The sequence below is a fragment of the Oncorhynchus nerka genome, linkage group LG20 (genome assembly GCF_034236695.1).
Source record: "Oncorhynchus nerka isolate Pitt River linkage group LG20, Oner_Uvic_2.0, whole genome shotgun sequence".
NCBI lineage: Eukaryota > Metazoa > Chordata > Actinopteri > Salmoniformes > Salmonidae > Oncorhynchus > Oncorhynchus nerka.
The window spans coordinates 6,635,331-6,653,834 of record NC_088415.1 but is presented as its reverse complement, the minus strand read 5'-3'; the positions used below and the strand labels follow the sequence as shown (position 1 = coordinate 6,653,834).

At 44.5% G+C, this 18,504-nt stretch overlaps 1 protein-coding gene across 2 annotated transcripts in view; it reads right to left on the bottom strand.

Moving 5' to 3' along the window:
• LOC115125237 (SPRY domain-containing SOCS box protein 1-like) overlaps positions 1-4,472 on the bottom strand; it is a 37,507-nt gene extending 33,035 nt beyond the window's left edge. For both annotated transcript variants that reach the window (XM_065005150.1, XM_065005151.1), the window contains exon 1: positions 4,254-4,472. The gene's annotated coding sequence lies outside the window, so the exon portion shown is untranslated. The remainder of the gene's footprint in view (positions 1-4,253) is intronic.
• Positions 4,473-18,504: the final 14,032 nt, after the last annotated feature.

The following is an 18,504-nucleotide window of genomic DNA, read 5'->3' as shown; positions in this document are numbered from 1 at the left end:
CCCAGCAGCGGGTGGCCACTCTCTGGGACTACTTCCCAAACGGCACCCTATGCCCTACATAGTGCCCTACTTTTGACCAGTACCCTATAGACCTTAGTCAAAAGTAGTGCACTAAATAGGGAACAGGGTACCATTTGGGATAACAGCCTGATGTAAACAATCGTCCTTCTCAAAGCCCGTCCAGCCTTCAGGGCCTCAGTCCACGGGAGAATGAAACATGTTAATTTGCACATGCTTTGTGCTAGAGACTTTGGCTTTTGACTCAAATATCACCCTAGTCCCCTATCTAGTGCACTACTTTTGATAGGGCTCTGGTCAAAAGTAGTGCACTATGTAGGGAATAGGGTGCCATTTGGGGCTCAGATTTAACCATTCATTCCCCCCTTTCTCAGAAGAACCACCACTGTTGTGGTGACACGTTCTGAATTTTATACCACACGCTTCACAGGCTATAGGTAATCGCAGAAATAGATGACATTTAAAATTATTAGCATATAGTGATGGTAACCAATGCCCCCTTTCCTGGCAGACTACCTGCATTTTATTTTTTTTATTTTTTAACTTTCAGTTGAATCTAAGGACGCTTGCTGAACATTTGCCTGAGATGGTGCAGCACATTGGGTGCTCGTATCCGTTCCTATTCTTATACACTGAAAATGAATGTGAGGGAAGGTGGAGGAGTAGAGAGGCTGGCGAGTTCGGTCCTGTCGCTGGTTGTCTTGGGGGGTTTCCAGGCCCCTGGGTTAGTAAGGAGCTGATTGAGATGCAGAGGGGACTCGAAAGGATTTAGCTGAGCCAAGGGAACACTTGGTCTCTTGTGTTGACAAAGTCTACATTTAGGCTGAATACCACCTGAACTTCTTTTGTGTCAAATTAAGATTTAGTTTAGGTGTGTAGGTCGCCAGCGATCATAACGTCCCGGGTTCTGGTCTTGCGGTTGAAGTGTAGACGCTACAGTACTAAAAACAGAGGACTATCACCAATGACCTAATCAAGACGCTTCTCCAATAACAGGATCTAGCTAGCCTGGTAACAGACCTGATATATCTCCAATAACAGGATCTAGCTAGCCTGGTAACAGACCTGATATATCTCCGATAACAGGATCTAGCTAGCCTGGTAACAGACCTGATACATCTCCGATAACAGGATCTAGCTAGCCTGGTAACAGACCTGATATATCTCCAATAACAGGATCTAGCTAGCCTGGTAACAGACCTGATATATCTCCGATAACAGGATCTAGCTAGCCTGGTAACAGACCTGATACATCTCCGATAACAGGATCTAGCTAGCCTGGTAACAGACCTGATACATCTCCGATAACAGGATCTAGCTAGCCTGGTAACAGACCTGATACATCTCCGATAACAGGATCTAGCTAGCCTGGTAACAGACCAGAGATACATCTCCGATAACAGGATCTAGCTAGCCTGGTAACAGACCTGATACATCTCCGATAACAGGATCTAGCTAGCCTGGTAACAGACCTGATACATCTCCGATAACAGGATCTAGCTAGCCTGGTAACAGACCTGATACATCTCCGATAACAGGATCTAGCTAGCCTGGTAACAGACCTGATACATCTCCGATAACAGGATCTAGCTAGCCTAACAGACCTGATACATCTCCGATAACAGGATCTAGCTAGCCTGGTAACAGACCTGATACATCTCCGATAACAGGATCTAGCTAGCCTGGTAACAGACCTGATACATCTCCGATAACAGGATCTAGCTAGCCTGGTAACAGACCTGATACATCTCCGATAACAGGATCTAGCTAGCCTGGTAACAGACCTGATACATCTCCGATAACAGGATCTAGCTAACCTGGTAACAGACCTGATACATCTCCGATAACAGGATCTAGCTAGCCTGGTACTATAGATCTGTTTTGGGACCTAAATACGACAGACACTGTTGGTTATGATATGCCAGTAGGCAATTATTATTATTTTAAATCAGCATACCATACAAAGACATTTGTTTGAATGTTATTTAACAAGTCTATCGTATTGCTATAATCAAATCAAATTTTATTTGTCACATACACATGGATGGTCAAGGATTCCCAAGGTTACTGCTTTTCTAAACCTACCACAACGCAGGGCAGTTGATGACACGAGTTAGTCATTACCTGACCTATATAGCAAGGTATCTAGCCTAATCCCTAACACACAGAACATACATCCAGCAGGAAGTCAGCTACGACCACTGGACTGGACCACTAGCAAGGTATCTAGCCTAATCCCTAACACACAGAACATACACCCAGCAGGAAGTCAGCTACGACCACTGGACTGGCCCACTAGCAAGGTATCTAGCCTAATCCCTAACACACAGAACATACATCCAGCAGGAAGTCAGCTACGACCACTGGACTGGACCACTAGCAAGGTATCTAGCCTAATCCCTAACACACAGAACATACACCCAGCAGGAAGTCAGCTACGACCACTGGACTGGCCCACTAGCAAGGTATCTAGCCTAATCCCTAACACACAGAACATACATCCAGCAGGAAGTCCTACGACCACTGGACTGGACCACAGAACATCTAGCCTAATCCCTAACACACAGAACATACACCCAGCAGGAAGTCAGCTACGACCACTGGACTGGCCCACTAGCAAGGTATCTAGCCTAATCCCTAACACACAGAACATACATCCAGCAGGAAGTCAGCTACGACCACTGGACTGGACCACTAGCAAGGTATCTAGCCTAATCCCTAACACACAGAACATACACCCAGCAGGAAGTCAGCTACGACCACTGGACTGGCCCACTAGCAAGGTATCTAGCCTAATCCCTAACACACAGAACATACATCCAGCAGGAAGTCAGCTACGACCACTGGACTGGCCCACTAGCAAGGTATCTAGCCTAATCCCTAACACACAGAACATACACCCAGCAGGAAGTCAGCTACGACCACTGGACTGGCCCACTAGCAAGGTATCTAGCATAATCCCTAACACACAGAACATACACCCCGACAGGAAGTCAGCTACGACCACTGGACTGGCCCACTAGCAAGGTATCTAGCATAATCCCTAACACACAGAACATACACCCAGCAGGAAGTCAGCTACGACCACTGGACTGGACCACTAGCAAGGTATCTAGCCTAATCCCTAACACACAGAACATACACCCCGACAGGAAGTCAGCTACGACCACTGGACTGGCCCACTAGCAAGGTATCTAGCCTAATCCCTAACACACAGAACATACACCCAGCAGGAAGTCAGCTACGACCACTGGACTGGCCCACTAGCAAGGTATCTAGCATAATCCCTAACACACAGAACATACACCCAGCAGGAAGTCAGCTACGACCACTGGACTGGCCCACTAGCAAGGTATCTAGCCTAATCCCTAACACACAGAACGTACACCCCGGCAGGAAGTCAGCTACGACCACTGGATTGGCCCACTAGCAAGGTATCTAGCATAATCCCTAACACACAGAACATACACCCAGCAGGAAGTCAGCTACGACCACTGGACTGGCCCACTAGCAAGGTATCTAGCCTAATCCCTAACACACAGAACATACACCCCAGCAGGAAGTCAGCTACGACCACTGGACTGGCCCACTAGCAAGGTATCTAGCCTAATCCCTAACACACAGAACATACACCCCAGCAGGAAGTCAGCTACGACCACTGGACTGGCCCACTAGCAAGGTATCTAGCCTAATCCCTAACACACAGAACATACACCCCGACAGGAAGTCAGCTACGACCACTGGACTGGCCCACTAGCAAGGTATCTAGCCTAATCCCTAACACACAGAACATACACCCCGACAGGAAGTCAGCTACGACCACTGGACTGGCCCACTAGCAAGGTATCTAGCCTAATCCCTAACACACAGAACATACACCCAGCAGGAAATCAGCTACGACCACTGGACTGGCCCACTAGCAAGGTGAAGAAGGTACGGTTACTTCGTATCCTTAACACAGGAAGCGTGTTCCTACTCATAATCATTTAGAGAAGTGCGGGTGTGGCGGCAAAAAGATTTATGAGATAGATTCCTTGTTGAAAATAAATTAATACAATTCTGACTTCGTGTCATTTAAATTTGATAAATTAACCAAGCTATATCCTTATTCATGACATATTGATTTGCGTCTAAAAACCCATGAATAGTCAATTATTCAGACACGAAAGCCAAAGTAAAAGCCGAAACAAAAGATCTACAACAAAAAAAACACACACGAACGAAATAAAACTCACCTTGGCTTCGCAACTTCTTGTTTTCAACCAATAAAACCTACAGAGAGGATTGGAAAAGCGAGTTTTCCCCCCAATTTAAACACAATACCCAGGCTATTGCATTGCTGTTCGTTCTATCCTCTCCAATCCTTCCACCTCTTTCCCATTTTGGGTTGGACATGAATTAGGTAAAACCATGGCTGCCCTAACGTGTACTATCCAGTCACGTGGTCCAATAGATCCCAGCAGGGGCGAATTCATTACGCCGTTTCTGTTGCGAAACGCTTCTTACACGGAAGCAAACGGGACGAAACGGGGAGGGACCTACCTGAATTTGTTCAATAAAAACTCTGTGCACTAATGAATACACTCCTACATATAAGCGCTTCCCGACAGAGCGACTCCGCCATATAAATGTTTTTCTGTTTATGGGACTGTTTATTACAGCAAGGCCCTGAGATGGCTTGTGCTGTGGGAAACATTTGGTCAGTGACTGTTCAGTTATGCACCAGACTGAGTCAACATTGACGTTTTGTCTTTCATTTGACAACCCCGAGGAGTCACTGGACTGTGACAAGGATATACAAAGGTAAAACTATAGGCTCAATAGGGCCTTCATAACTAACCCTGTTCGATCAACAGTTTATGTGAGGTTTTTGTGACGATTACACTTTTCACAGGGATGCCACTTACTCTATATCCCACAGACTGTTTAAAGTTCCCGCACAGTCATCCTATCCCAAGTAAAAATAGCATTTGAATGACCAAAACATCACTCATAACATTTTTACACTATTAAAATGCTCAGAATTTAAGAAATAGTACCTTTATTTATATTAATGAGTTCGCCTTGACTGACAGCTCTTTGAAACGCCCTTGTGGTCGTTGCCAGGTAACAAGGTAAACAATGGGTCACGTGTCATTGATGACTAGGTGAACAATGGGCCACATTTATTTTAATTTGATATTTTACCTGTATTTAACTAGGCAAGTCAGTTAAGAACAAATTCTTATTTTCAATGACGGCCTAGAAACAGTGGGTTAACTGCCTGTTCAGGGGCAGAACGACAGATTTGTACCTTGTCAGCTTCCGGTTACTAGTCCAACGCTCTAACCACTAACCACATGTCATTGTGAGTTTAAATAGTATACCTCAAACCCATTTTCTCTTCTAAATGCTCTCATGGTCAACAGAGCTGATCATGGACTGTTAGATATCAGACAAACAGCAGCAATACACAATTGCATTTTCTATTATTTTGTAACTAATGACAGAATACATTTCACTGATACAGTTCTTCACAATAATTAGTAAACCCTGATTCACCTTAGAAGCTTAGACAGAAGGGAATGTACTTGAAAACAACATACAATAAGTGTATTGGACAATTTATTGGTGCCTCTGCACTATCATTAATGATGACAATATGTTCAGAGTTGTATGTATTGATCAGACATGTATGTGATCATTTATAATAGGCCAGTATAGCCAAAATATTGATCAACATGAACACTAAAGAGAAATAAAGGTGAAAAATCATTTGATCTTTTTTTTAAATCAAAGCCATAAATATGCAGGATCCCATTGATTCGTAAAAATGTGTAGCACTTATCTCCCGTCTAAAAAAATATATATATACAAAAGTAACAATGTCATATCACGTATGGCGGGGGGCAGCGGAGGATGGGGACCTAAGCAGGCTTCAGGCCGGGGGGGCAGCGGAGGAGGGGGACCTAAGCAGGCTTCAGGCCGGGGGGGACCTAAGCAGGCTTCAGGCCGGGGGGCAGCGGAGGAGGGGGACCTAAGCAGGCTTCAGGCCGGGGGCAGCGGAGGATGGGGACCTAAGCAGGCTTCAGGCCGGGGTGGGGGGCTTTCGGAGGAGGGGGACCTAAGCAGGCTTCAGGCCGGGGGGGACCTAAGCAGGCTTCAGGCCGGGGGGGGGAGCAGCGGAGGAGGGGGACCTAAGCAGGCTTCAGGCACCCACTTGGCTGCAGTCACCCCCAAGATTGAATCAGGAGAGCAATCCAGCTATGGCCTCTCTCATTGGGCAGACACGGGTCCTGGGATGGACAGATCAGGCCTCTCTCATTGGGCAGACAGGGGTCCTGGGATGGACAGATCAGGCCTCTCTCATTGGGCAGACAGGGGTCCTGGGATGGACAGATCAGGCCTCTCTCACTGGGCAGACAGGGGTCCTAGGATAGACAGATCAGGCCTCTCTCATTGGGCAGACAGGGGTCCTGGGATGGACAGATCAGGCCTCTCTCATTGGGCAGACAGGGGTCCTGGGATGGACAGATCAGGCCTCTCTCATTAGGCAGACAGGAGTCCTGGGATGAACAGATCAGGCCTCTCTCACTGGGCAGACAGGGGTCCTGGGATGGACAGATCAGGCCTCTCTCACTGAGCAGACAGGGGTCCTGGGATGGACAGATCAGGCCTCTCTCACTGGGCAGACAGGGGTCCTGGGATGGACAGATCAGGCCTCTCTCACTGAGCAGACAGGGGTCCTGGGATGGACAGACCATGCCTCTCTCACTGAGCAGACAGGGGTCCTGGGATGGACAGATCAGGCCTCTCTCACTGAGCAGACAGGGGTCCTGGGATGGACAGACCATGCCTCTCTCACTGAGCAGACAGGGGTCCTGGGATGGACAGATCAGGCCTCTCTCACTGAGCAGACAGGGGTCCTGGGATGGACAGATCAGGCCTCTCTCACTGGGCAGACAGGGGTCCTGGGATGGACAGATCAGGCCTCTCTCACTGGGCAGACAGGGGTCCTGGGATGGACAGATCAGGCCTCTCTCACTGGGCAGACAGGGGTCCTGGGATGGACAGATCAGGCCTCTCTCACTGAGCAGACAGGGGTCCTGGGATGGACAGATCAGGCCTCTCTCACTGGGCAGACAGGGGTCCTGGGATGGACAGATCAGGCCTCTCTCACTGGGCAGACAGGGGTCCTGGGATGGACAGCAAGCACAGCTTCCCCATGTACAGGGCTGGATCAAGGGTGAACCATTTTTTGAAAAGGGACATGTTTGTTTAAATGGATAGTGAATTTAATATCCTTTATGCACTGTTCTGAGTTATGATGCTATAATTTCGTTGATGTTGCGATCTACTTGTTAAATGTGTTTTCTGCTATCTTTGTCCTCAATTTTAAATATGCGATATTTAGTCGTACACTTTTTTAGTGAAACTTTTCAATGTCAGTATTTGGAATTTGTGTGCCTGAAATGCTCAATTGATTTGCAATGAATAACTGTGACTTACAGTACGTTGGGTCTATCTTCATAGACTTCACAGCATATCCCCCATTCTTTGACATGGGAAACCTGATTTTATATTACAACCTGCCACGGTGGCTACCTGGAAAGCTGATTTTATATTACAACCTGCCACGGTGGCAACCTGGAAACCTGATTTTATATTACAACCTGCCATGGTGGCTACCTGGAAACCTGATTTTATATTACAACCTGCCACGGTGGCAACCTGGAAACCTGATTTTATATTACAACCTGCCACGGTGGCAACCTGGAAAGCTGATTTTATATTACAACCTGCCACGGTGGCTACCTGGAAACCTGATTTTATATTACAACCTGCCACGGTGGCAACCTGGAAAGCTGATTTTATATTACAACCTGCCACGGTGGCTACCTGGAAACCTGATTTTATATTACAACCTGCCACGGTGGCAACCTGGAAACCTGATTTTATATTACAACCTGCCACGGTGGCTACCTGGAAAGCTGATTTTATATTACAACCTGCCACGGTGGCTACCTGGAAAGCTGATTTTATATTACAACCTGCCACGGTGGCAACCTGGAAAGCTGATTTTATATTACAACCTGCCACGGTGGCTACCTGGAAACCTGATTTTATATTACAACCTGCCACGGTGGCTACCTGGAAACCTGATTTTATATTACAACCTGCCACGGTGGCAACCTGGAAACCTGATTTTATATTACAACCTGCCACGGTGGCTACCTGGAAACCTGATTTTATATTACAACCTGCCACGGTGGCAACCTGGAAACCTGATTTTATATTACAACCTGCCACGGTGGCTACCTGGAAACCTGATTTTATATTACAACCTGCCACGGTGGCAACCTGGAAACCTGATTTTATATTACAACCTGCCACGGTGGCTACCTGGAAACCTGATTTTATATTACAACCTGCCACGGTGGCAACCTGGAAAGCTGATTTTATATTACAACCTGCCACGGTGGCTACCTGGAAAGCTGATTTTATATTACAACCTGCCACGGTGGCAACCTGGAAACCTGATTTTATATTACAACCTGCCACGGTGGCAACCTGGAAACCTGATTTTATATTACAACCTGCCACGGTGGCAACCTGGAAACCTGATTTTATATTACAACCTGCCACGGTGGCTACCTGGAAACCTGATTTTATATTACAACCTGCCACGGTGGCTACCTGGAAACCTGATTTTATATTACAACCTGCCACGGTGGCAACCTGAAACCTGATTTTATATTACAACCGGTGGCTACCTGGAAACCTGATTTTATATTACAACCTGCCACGGTGGCAACCTGGAAACCTGATTTTATATTACAACCTGCCACGGTGGCTACCTGGAAACCTGATTTTATATTACAACCTGCCACGGTGGCAACCTGGAAACCTGATTTTATATTACAACCTGCCACGGTGGCTACCTGATTTTATATTACAACCTGCCACGGTGGCTACCTGATTTTATATTACAACCTGCCACGGTGGCTACCTGGAAATCTGTACAGACAGTAGATGTTGTATTTGCTAAATGGTTTATTATTACAGCTTGATGATAGTGTAAGGACGTGGGAAGAGAAATAATACTGTTATACACATCCCAACTACTTTTTTGTTCACAACATTCCTTCGTGTCAGCTGTGTGCTGGCAGTTCTCAGACAACGTAGGAATTGTAAGAACTATATCCGTATAGTGACTATCAGGTGTGTTACAGATAAACTATCCCGCTCACAGCACAGGAGGCTTCCGAGGGAATGACTAATTACTACTATTAATTTAATTTTTTAATTTATTTCACCTTTATTTAATCAGGTAGGCCAGTTGAGAACAAGTTCTCATTTACAACTGCAACCTAGCCAAGATAAAGCAAAGCAGTGCAACAAAAACAAAAAGACAGAATTACACATGGATTAAAACAAACATATAGTCAATAGTACAATAGAAAAAGTCTATATACAGTGTGTGCAAATTAGGTAGGATAAGAGAGGTAAGGCAGTAAATAGGCCACAGTGGCAAAATAATTATAATATAGCAATTAAACACTGGTGATAGATGTGCAGTGTACAAGTAGAGATACTGGGGTGCAAAGGTGCAAAATAAATCAAATAGATACCCGTATGGGGATGAGGTAGTTGGATGGGCTGTTTACAGATGGGCTATGTACAGGTGCAGTGATCTATGAGCTGGTGCTTAAAACTAGTGAGGGAGATATGAGTCTCCAGCTCCATAATAATGGTTGGAACGAAGCAAATGGAATTGCATCGACCGCGTGTTTGATGTATCTGATTCCACCATTCCACTCCAGTCATTACCCACGGGCCCGTCCTCCCTAATTAAGGTGCCACCAACCTCCTGTGGTTCGCAAGTCATAAAAGCCACAGCCAATGTTGCATTATCTAAAGCAGGAATGGGCGACTTTGATAGGGGGTGTGAGGGACACCGAATATCTGAACTCCTCGTGAGAGAGCCACAGGGTGGAGAGATATGTTTGCAGTTATTACTATGATATCTGAGTGAGGTTGACTAACAAAATCAATATTAGGGTTTTATGCTTGCCACAAGGTTCATATGATTCCTTTCTATTCGAGGGTTCAAAGCACTCTAAATATATGTACCTATTCTCTAAATATATGTATCTATTCTCTAAATATATGTATATATTCTCTAAATATATGTACATATTCTCTAAATACATGTATCTATTCTCTAAATATATGTATCTATTCTCTAAATATATGTATCTATTCTCTAAATATATGTATCTATTCTCTAAATATATGTATCTATTCTCTAAATACATGTATCTATTCTCTAAATATATGTATCTATTCTCTAAATATATGTATCTATTCTCTAAATATATGTATCTATTCTCTAAATATATGTATCTATTCTCTAAATATATGTACCTATTCTCTAAATATATGTACATATTCTCTAAATATATGTACCTATTCTCTAAATATATGTATCTATTCTCTAAATATATGTATCTATTCTCTAAATATATGTATTTGTTCTCTAAATATATGTACCTATTCTCTAAATATATGTACATATTCTCTAAATATATGTACCTATTCTCTAAATATATGTATCTATTCTCTAAATATATGTACCTATTCTCTAAATATATGTATTTGTTCTCTAAATATATGTATCTATTCTCTAAATACATGTATCTATTCTCTAAATATATGTATCTATTCTCTAAATATATGTATCTATTCTCTAAATATATGTATCTATTCTCTAAATATATGTATCTATTCTCTAAATATATGTACCTATTCTCTAAATATATGTATCTATACTCTAAATACATGAATCTATCCTCTAAATATATGTATCTATGCTCTAAATACATGATTCTATACTCTAAATATGTGTATCTGATGATAAGATACCAGTATAGCACTATATTGCCATCTAGTGGCTTCAACATTCCTGATACTGACAGTATACCTTCCGATTAGATTTCAGGCACACTTCTCCAAAGTGACAGGCTGACTTTGACTATCCTGTGCAAAAGATGTTTATTTTATTTTAAATAACACAATTTGACCATCCTTTCAAAACGATCAAAACCCCCCCTTTAACACCAGTTGTTCCACTTGTAAGAACCTGTGTTATTATTCTACAGAAGTTCACTCAGTCACCCAGGTGATGTTGATTTTAAAGGTCTTATCACCTGATCTCTGGATAATAATAACCTTTTTAATATGCCTTTGACAAGACCAATAAGTGACCTTATGTGTGGTGAAGTGTTGTCTGTAGGTAACACAGCTCATGTTCCGTCTCTGTCTGCGTAGAACAGTAACACAGCCATGGACTAGAATTACTCTCCACTCAGCTATCTGGGAGCACAAATCCTATTTTCCCCTCTGTGTGTGTGTACGTGTGTGTGCGCGCGTGTGTGTGTGTGTGTGTGTGTGTGTGTGTGTGTGGCTGACTGGCTGGCTGTAGGGCAATGTGGTGGTGATGCTGATATCTCTCTCTGGCTATAGACACCGAGTCCGGCCTCACAGTGTGTGTGTGTGTGTGTGTGTGTGTATGTCATATCAAATCTAATTTTATTTGTCACATGCGCCAAGTAGGTCTCCTGTGGGGGAATAGGCCTCTGTCTTGGTATATTTGGACCATGATAGTTTGTTGGTGATGTGGACACCGAGGAACTTAAAGCTCTCAACCCGCTCCACTTCAGCCCCGTTGATGAGAATGGGGGCATGCTCGGTCCTCCTTTTCCTGTAGTCCACAATCATCTCCTTTGTCTTGATGACGTTGAGGGAGAGGTTGTTGTCCTAGCACCACACTGCCAGGTCTCTGACCTCCTCCCTATAGGCTGTCTCATCATTGTTGTGTGTGTGCGTGTGTGCGTGTGTGCGTGTGTGCGTGTGTGCGTGTGTGTGTGTGTGTGTGTGTGTGAGCTGAGACAGCGCTCCTGTTGTCTTTTCTGCCTGTCTTTTCAAAAGCAGCAGATCGATAGAATGTCCCAATCTACAGCTTTACAGAGTCACACCACGATTCTATTAGAGAGAGAGAGAGAGAGAGAGACTGATTCTGTTGCAGAGAGAGAGAGAGAGAGAGAGAGGGAGAGAGAGAGAGAGGGAGACTGTGGTTCTGTTGCAGAGAGAGAGAGAGAGAGAGAGAGAGAGAGAGAGAGACTGTGGTTCTGTTGGAGAGAGAGAGAGAGAGAGAGAGACAGAGGTTCTGTTGGAGAGAGAGAGAGAGAGAGTAGCGAGTCGTAGAGCCAAGAAGAGCTGTGTCCCACATGGTATCCTAGTCTTTATCTAGTGCATTGCATTTACCCAGGTCCCAAAGGTCTCTGATCTGCTCCAGAATAGGTTGCCATTTGGAACACACGCACAGGAGGATGGTGGCGTCTTAATTAGGGAGGACACGCTTGTGGTCATGGCTAGAGCGGGAATAGGTGGAACTGTATCAAATACATCAGACACCGTTTTCCATGTGTTTGATGCCATTCCATCCGCTCCGTTCCAGACATTATTATGAGCCGTGCTCCACTCAGCAGCCTCCACTGGACACAGCCAATCTGAATAAAAGCCATGCTTGGTCAGACAGCGTGCCACAGCTCAGTGCTTGTACAGGACAGAACAGGACTCTTTACAAGGTGCAGTTTCAGGTTAAAGCCAGTGGGGGGGGATACTAGGTCCAAGGTAGTCTGTGGTTATATTTGCTGCAGGACAGCACCAAACACCATCCAAAGTAACAGTATATCTCTGGTAGCTCAGGGCATTAGTGCGCATTGCTTCATTCGGAGGAATGCGCAGTAACACCCTGGACCAGAGCTAAGGGCATTAGTGCGCATTGCTTCATTCGGAGGAATGCGCAGTAACACCCTGGACCAGAGATAAGGGCATTAGTGCGCATTGCTTCACCTGGAGGATTTTTAAAAATTATATTACCTTTATTTAACTAGGCAAGTCAGTTAAGAACCAATTTTTATTTTCAATGACGGCCTAGGAACAGTGGGTTAACTGCCTGTTCAGGGGCAGAACGACAGATTTGTACCTCGTCAGCTCGGGGATTTGAACTTGCAACCTTCCGGTTACTAGTCCAACGCTCTAACCACTAGGCTACCCTGCCACTGCGAATGTGCAGTAACACCCTGGACCAGAGCTAAGGGCATTAGTGCACATTGCTTCATCTGGAGGAATGTGCAGTAACACCATGGACCAGAGCCAAGGGCATTAGTACTTTTGTAAGAGGCTAGTTATTGTAAAATGAATTTGCCCAAACTCACAGCAGCTGTGGGAAGAAAGAGGTTAGACTGGAGCAACATCAACTAAAGTACTGTATTTCTATAGCAGGGCTACTACTGTATTTCTACAGCGGACTACTACTGTATTTCTACAGCAGGCTACTACTGTATTTCTGCAGTGGGCTACTACTGTATTTCTGCAGTGGGCTACTACTGTATTTCTACAGTGTTTACTACTGTATTTCTACAGTGTTTACTACTGTATTTCTACAGCGGGCTACTACTGTATTTCTACTGCAGGCTACTACTGTATTTCTACTGCAGGCTACTACTGTATTTCTACAGCGGGCTACTACTGTATTTCTACAGCAGGCTACTACTGTATTTCTACAGCAGGCTACTACTGTATTTCTACAGCGGGCTACTACTGTATTTCTACAGCAGGCTACTACTGTATTTCTACAGTGGGCTACTACTGTATTTCTACTGCAGGCTACTACTGTATTTCTACAGCGGGCTACTACTGTATTTCTACTGCAGGCTACTACTGTATTTCTACTGCAGGCTACTACTGTATTTCTACTGCAGGCTACTACTGTATTTCTACAGCAGGCTACTACTGTATTTCTACAGCGGGCTACTACTGTATTTCTACAGCAGGCTACTACTGTATTTCTACAGTGGGCTACTACTGTATTTCTACTGCAGGCTACTACTGTATTTCTACAGCGGGCTACTACTGTATTTCTACTGCAGGCTACTACTGTATTTCTACTGCAGGCTACTACTGTATTTCTACTGCAGGCTACTACTGTATTTCTACTGCAGGCTACTACTGTATTTCTACAGCGGGCTACTACTGTATTTCTACAGTGGGCTACTACTGTATTTCTACTGCAGGCTACTACTGTAAAACACACTGTTCTCCAAACTATATTGCTGTATTTCTTCCTCACTTCATGCACCTTGTTCCTTTCCCTTTTTGCTCATTACTATATTTCTCTGTTTTAGAAACTCCCACTGATTGTAACGGTTCTCCTCGTCATCTGAGGAAGAGTAGTCAAGATCGGGACCAATGCGCAGCGTGGTATGTGTCCATGTTAATATTTAATAAATCAACTGACCACTGAATAACAAAACAACAAAGAGAGTGAACGAAACAGTCCTGTAAGGTGCAAACACACAAAACGGAAAACAACTACCCACACATCATAGTGGGAAAACAAGCTGCCTAAGTATGGTTCTCAATCTGCCTCTGATTGAGAACCATACCAGGCCAAACACGTAGAAAACCAAAACTAGAACAACACATCGAATTGCCCACCCCAACTCACGCCCTGACCAACCTAAACAAGAAACGTAACAAAGGTCAGGACGTGACACTGATGTACAACAGTGACTGAGTCAGAGCTGGTGGATCTGATACACCCTGTCTCCACCCTTCTGTTGGAGAGAGAGAGAGAGAGAGAGAGAGAGAGAGAGAGAGAGAGAGAGAGAGAGAGAGAGAGAGAGAGAGAGAGAGAGAGAGATTCTATTGGCCTGAGAGCAGAGCAGAGCTGGTGTATCTGATACACTCTGTCTCCACACTTTTTTTGACGTTCGTGGTGTTTTTTTTGAAGGACGTGGAAGTGAAGATTTGAAAAGATTTGATGGTGCGCCGGGGCTGTACGTAACAGCTGTCGATAGTAGTTCCTGTGATACCTGGATTCAGGAACATTCTAGAATATACTGAGTCATCAACAGAGATTGTTCGCTTGCCCAGCTAACAAAGACGCATTCTTGTTAGTGTCATAAATCAGACAAAATTGTTTTCTCAGAATTTGACATATGCCTACAACGTAAAAGACTAGAAATCAAGATGTTCTTTTAAACATTACCAGAATAATTGTGTTCAAATGGCTGTGAAATTCACGCGAAAAGAGACATTGTTCCTGGAACATAATTAAATCAATTATGATGCTGAAAATAGATCCATCCTGCATTGCAGTAAAAAACACACAGAAATGACTCCTCTCACCTACTATACGGTGGGTGTTTTTTGTGTAGATTATAAATTTAAACATGGATTTTCTATGTTTGCTCTGGACCACTAGGGAGTTTATGAAATGCAGTGCGAAATGGTTGAAGACCACTGATACCTGATACCTTCAACAGGCCATAGAGGGCAATGAGCACTGAACCACTGAGGTTGTGTGTGTGTGTGTGTGTGTGTGTGTGTGTGTGTGTGTGTGTGTGTGTGTGTGTGTGTGTGTGTGTGTGTCCGTGTGCGTGTGCATGTGTGTGTATGTATGTGTGTGTGTGTGTCCGTGTGCGTGCATGTGCATGCGTGTGTGTATGTGTGTGTGTGTATGTGTAACTCTGTGTATCCCTGAGTATGCAGGAGCAATAGAGCGCATGCAGCAGGGATGTCTTACATTAGCTGGGAAGGGTTCAATGGGAAGGGTGTTCCAATGTGAGATGGAACGGTGGTGCAGTATAGTGCACCAACCACCCCTCTCCCCTGCTCTAACCTCCTCTGCTGCTGTCCTCTCCTGCTGTCCTCTATGCTGTCCTCTTCTATCTTCTCCTCTCCTCTCCTCTCCTCTCCTCTCCTCTCCTCTCCTCTCCTCTCCTCTCCTCTCCTCTCATCTCCTCTGCTCCCCTCTCTTCCCCTCTGCTCTCCTCTCTGCTCTGTCCTCCTCTCTTCTCTTCTCTTCTCCTCTCCTCTCTCCTCTCTCTCCTCTCCTCTCCTCTCCTCTCCTCTCCTCTCCTCTCCCTCTCCCTCCTCTTCTCTTCTCTCCTCTGCTCCGCTCCTATCCCACTGCTACTCCTTTGTCAAGTTGCCTGCAGAGTAGACTTGAGTGGTGCATTGCTGCTAAAACAGAAGCAATCAGCTTTGAGAGCCGTTACACATCTAGGGGGGTGGGGCGTTCCAGGTGGATGAGGCAGTCTCCTTGGGTGATCTAGTGTGGTGTGCATCCCAAAATGACAGTCTCCTTGGGTGATCTAGTGTGGTGTGCATCCCAAAATGACAGTCTCCTTGGGTGATCTAGTGTGGTGTGCATCCCAAAATGACAGTCTCCTTGGGTGATCTAGTGTGGTGTGCATCCCAAAATGACAGTCTCCTTGGGTGATCTAGTGTGGTGTGCATCCCAAAATGACAGGCTCCTTGGGTGATCTAGAGATCTAGAGGGGGTACTAAACCACTACACTGGCGTCAGGTCGGGGAATAAAATTAGATTAATGCTTCACTGGAAGGAAGGAAGGAAGGAAGGAAGGAAGGAAGGAAGGAAGGAAGGAAGGAAGGAAGGAAGGAAGGAAGGAAGGAAGGAAGGAAGGAAGGAAGGAAGGAAGGAAGGAATCATGTTTGAATGAAAAGGACGTTTCAGTTTGTATTTTTGTTCAATTTTGTTCAATGTGTTTTAAAGAATACAAACAAAAATATGAATAATATTGTTATCATTTAATCGTTATTACAGACAATTTGTCATGCAATGTTTCAGAATTGAGAGACTTTAGTGTTGCATTGTAGCAGTACAGTCCTATTCTCCATTCTCCATTGCTTGTTTTGGTCATGACAGTACAGTCGTAGACTGATATGTACAGCTGTAGATATGGTAGACTGATATGGTAGACTGATATGTACAGCTGTAGATATGGTAGACTGATATGGTAGACTGATATGTACAGCTGTAGATATGGTAGACTGATATGGTAGACTGATATGTACAGCTGTAGATATGGTAGACTGATATGTACAGCTGTAGATATGGTAGACTGATATGGTAGACTGATATGTACATTTACATTTACAGCTGTAGATATCCAGGTAGACTGATATATGACAGCAGTGGAACAGATATGGCATCTAGTCTTTTAAGGGGGGAGGGGGAGAAGGATTACTTTATCCTATCCTAGGTACAGCTGTAGATATGTGAGGGAGTTTGTTCCACCATTGGGGGCCAGAGACTGATCATATACAGCTGTAGATATGGTAGAGAGCTGATATGGTAGACTGATATGTACAGCTGTAGATATGATATATACAGCTGTAGATATGGTAGACTGATATGGTAGACTGATATGTACAGCTGTAGATATGGTAGACTGATATGGTAGACTGATATGTACAGCTGTAGATATGGTAGACTGATATGGTAGACTGATATGTACAGCTGTAGATATGGTAGACTGATATGGTAGACTGATATGTACAGCTGTAGATATGGTAGACTGATATGGTAGACTGATATGTACAGCTGTAGATACGTTTTGAGAATGACACAAATATTAATTTCCACAAAGTTTGCTGCTTCAGTGTCTTTAGATATTTTTGTCAGATGTTACTATGGAATACTGAAGTATAATTACAAGCATTTCATAAGTGTCAAAGGCTTTTATTGACATTTACATGAAGTTGATGCAAAGAGTCAATATTTGCATAGCCAATAGTTTTGTTCCCCGAGTCACTTAGTTATCACTTTTGTCTTATGGCAAGGTGCTCCATCATGCGGGAAAAGGCATTATTCGTCACCAAACTGTTCCTGGATGGTTGGGAGAAGTTGCTCTTGGAGGATGTGTTGGTACCATTCTTTATTCATGGCTCTGTTCTTTGGCAAAATTGTTAGTGAGCCCACTCCCTTGGCTGAGAAGCAACCCCACACATGAATGCTCTCAGGATGCTTTACTGTTGGCATGACACAGGACTGATGGTAGCGCTCACCTTGTCTTCTCCGGACAAGCTTTTTTCCAGATGCCCCAAACAATCAGAAAGGGGATTCATCAGAGAAAATGACTTTACCCCAGTCCTCAGCAGTCCAATCCCTGTACCTTTTGCAGAATATTAGTCTGTCCCTGATGTTTTTCCTGGAGAGAAGTGGCTTCTTTGCTGCCCTTCTTGACACCAGGCCATCCTCCAAAAGTCTTTGCCTCACTGTGCGTGCAGATGCACACATACCTGCCTGCTGCCATTCCTGAGCAAGCTCTGTACTGGTGGTGCCCCGATCCCGCAGATGAATCAACTGTAGGAGACGGTCCTGGCGCTTGCTGGACTTTCTTGGGCGCCCTGAAGCCTTCTTCACGACATGTGAGCCGCTCTCCTTGAAGTTCTTGATGATCCGATAAATGGTTTATTGAGGTGCAATCTTACTGGCAGCAACATCCTTGCCTGTGAAGCCCTTTTTGTGCAAAGCAATGATGATGGCATGTGTTTCCTTGCAGGTGTCCATGGTTGACAGAGGAATAACAATGATTCCAAGCACCACCCTCCATTTGAAGCTTCCAGTCT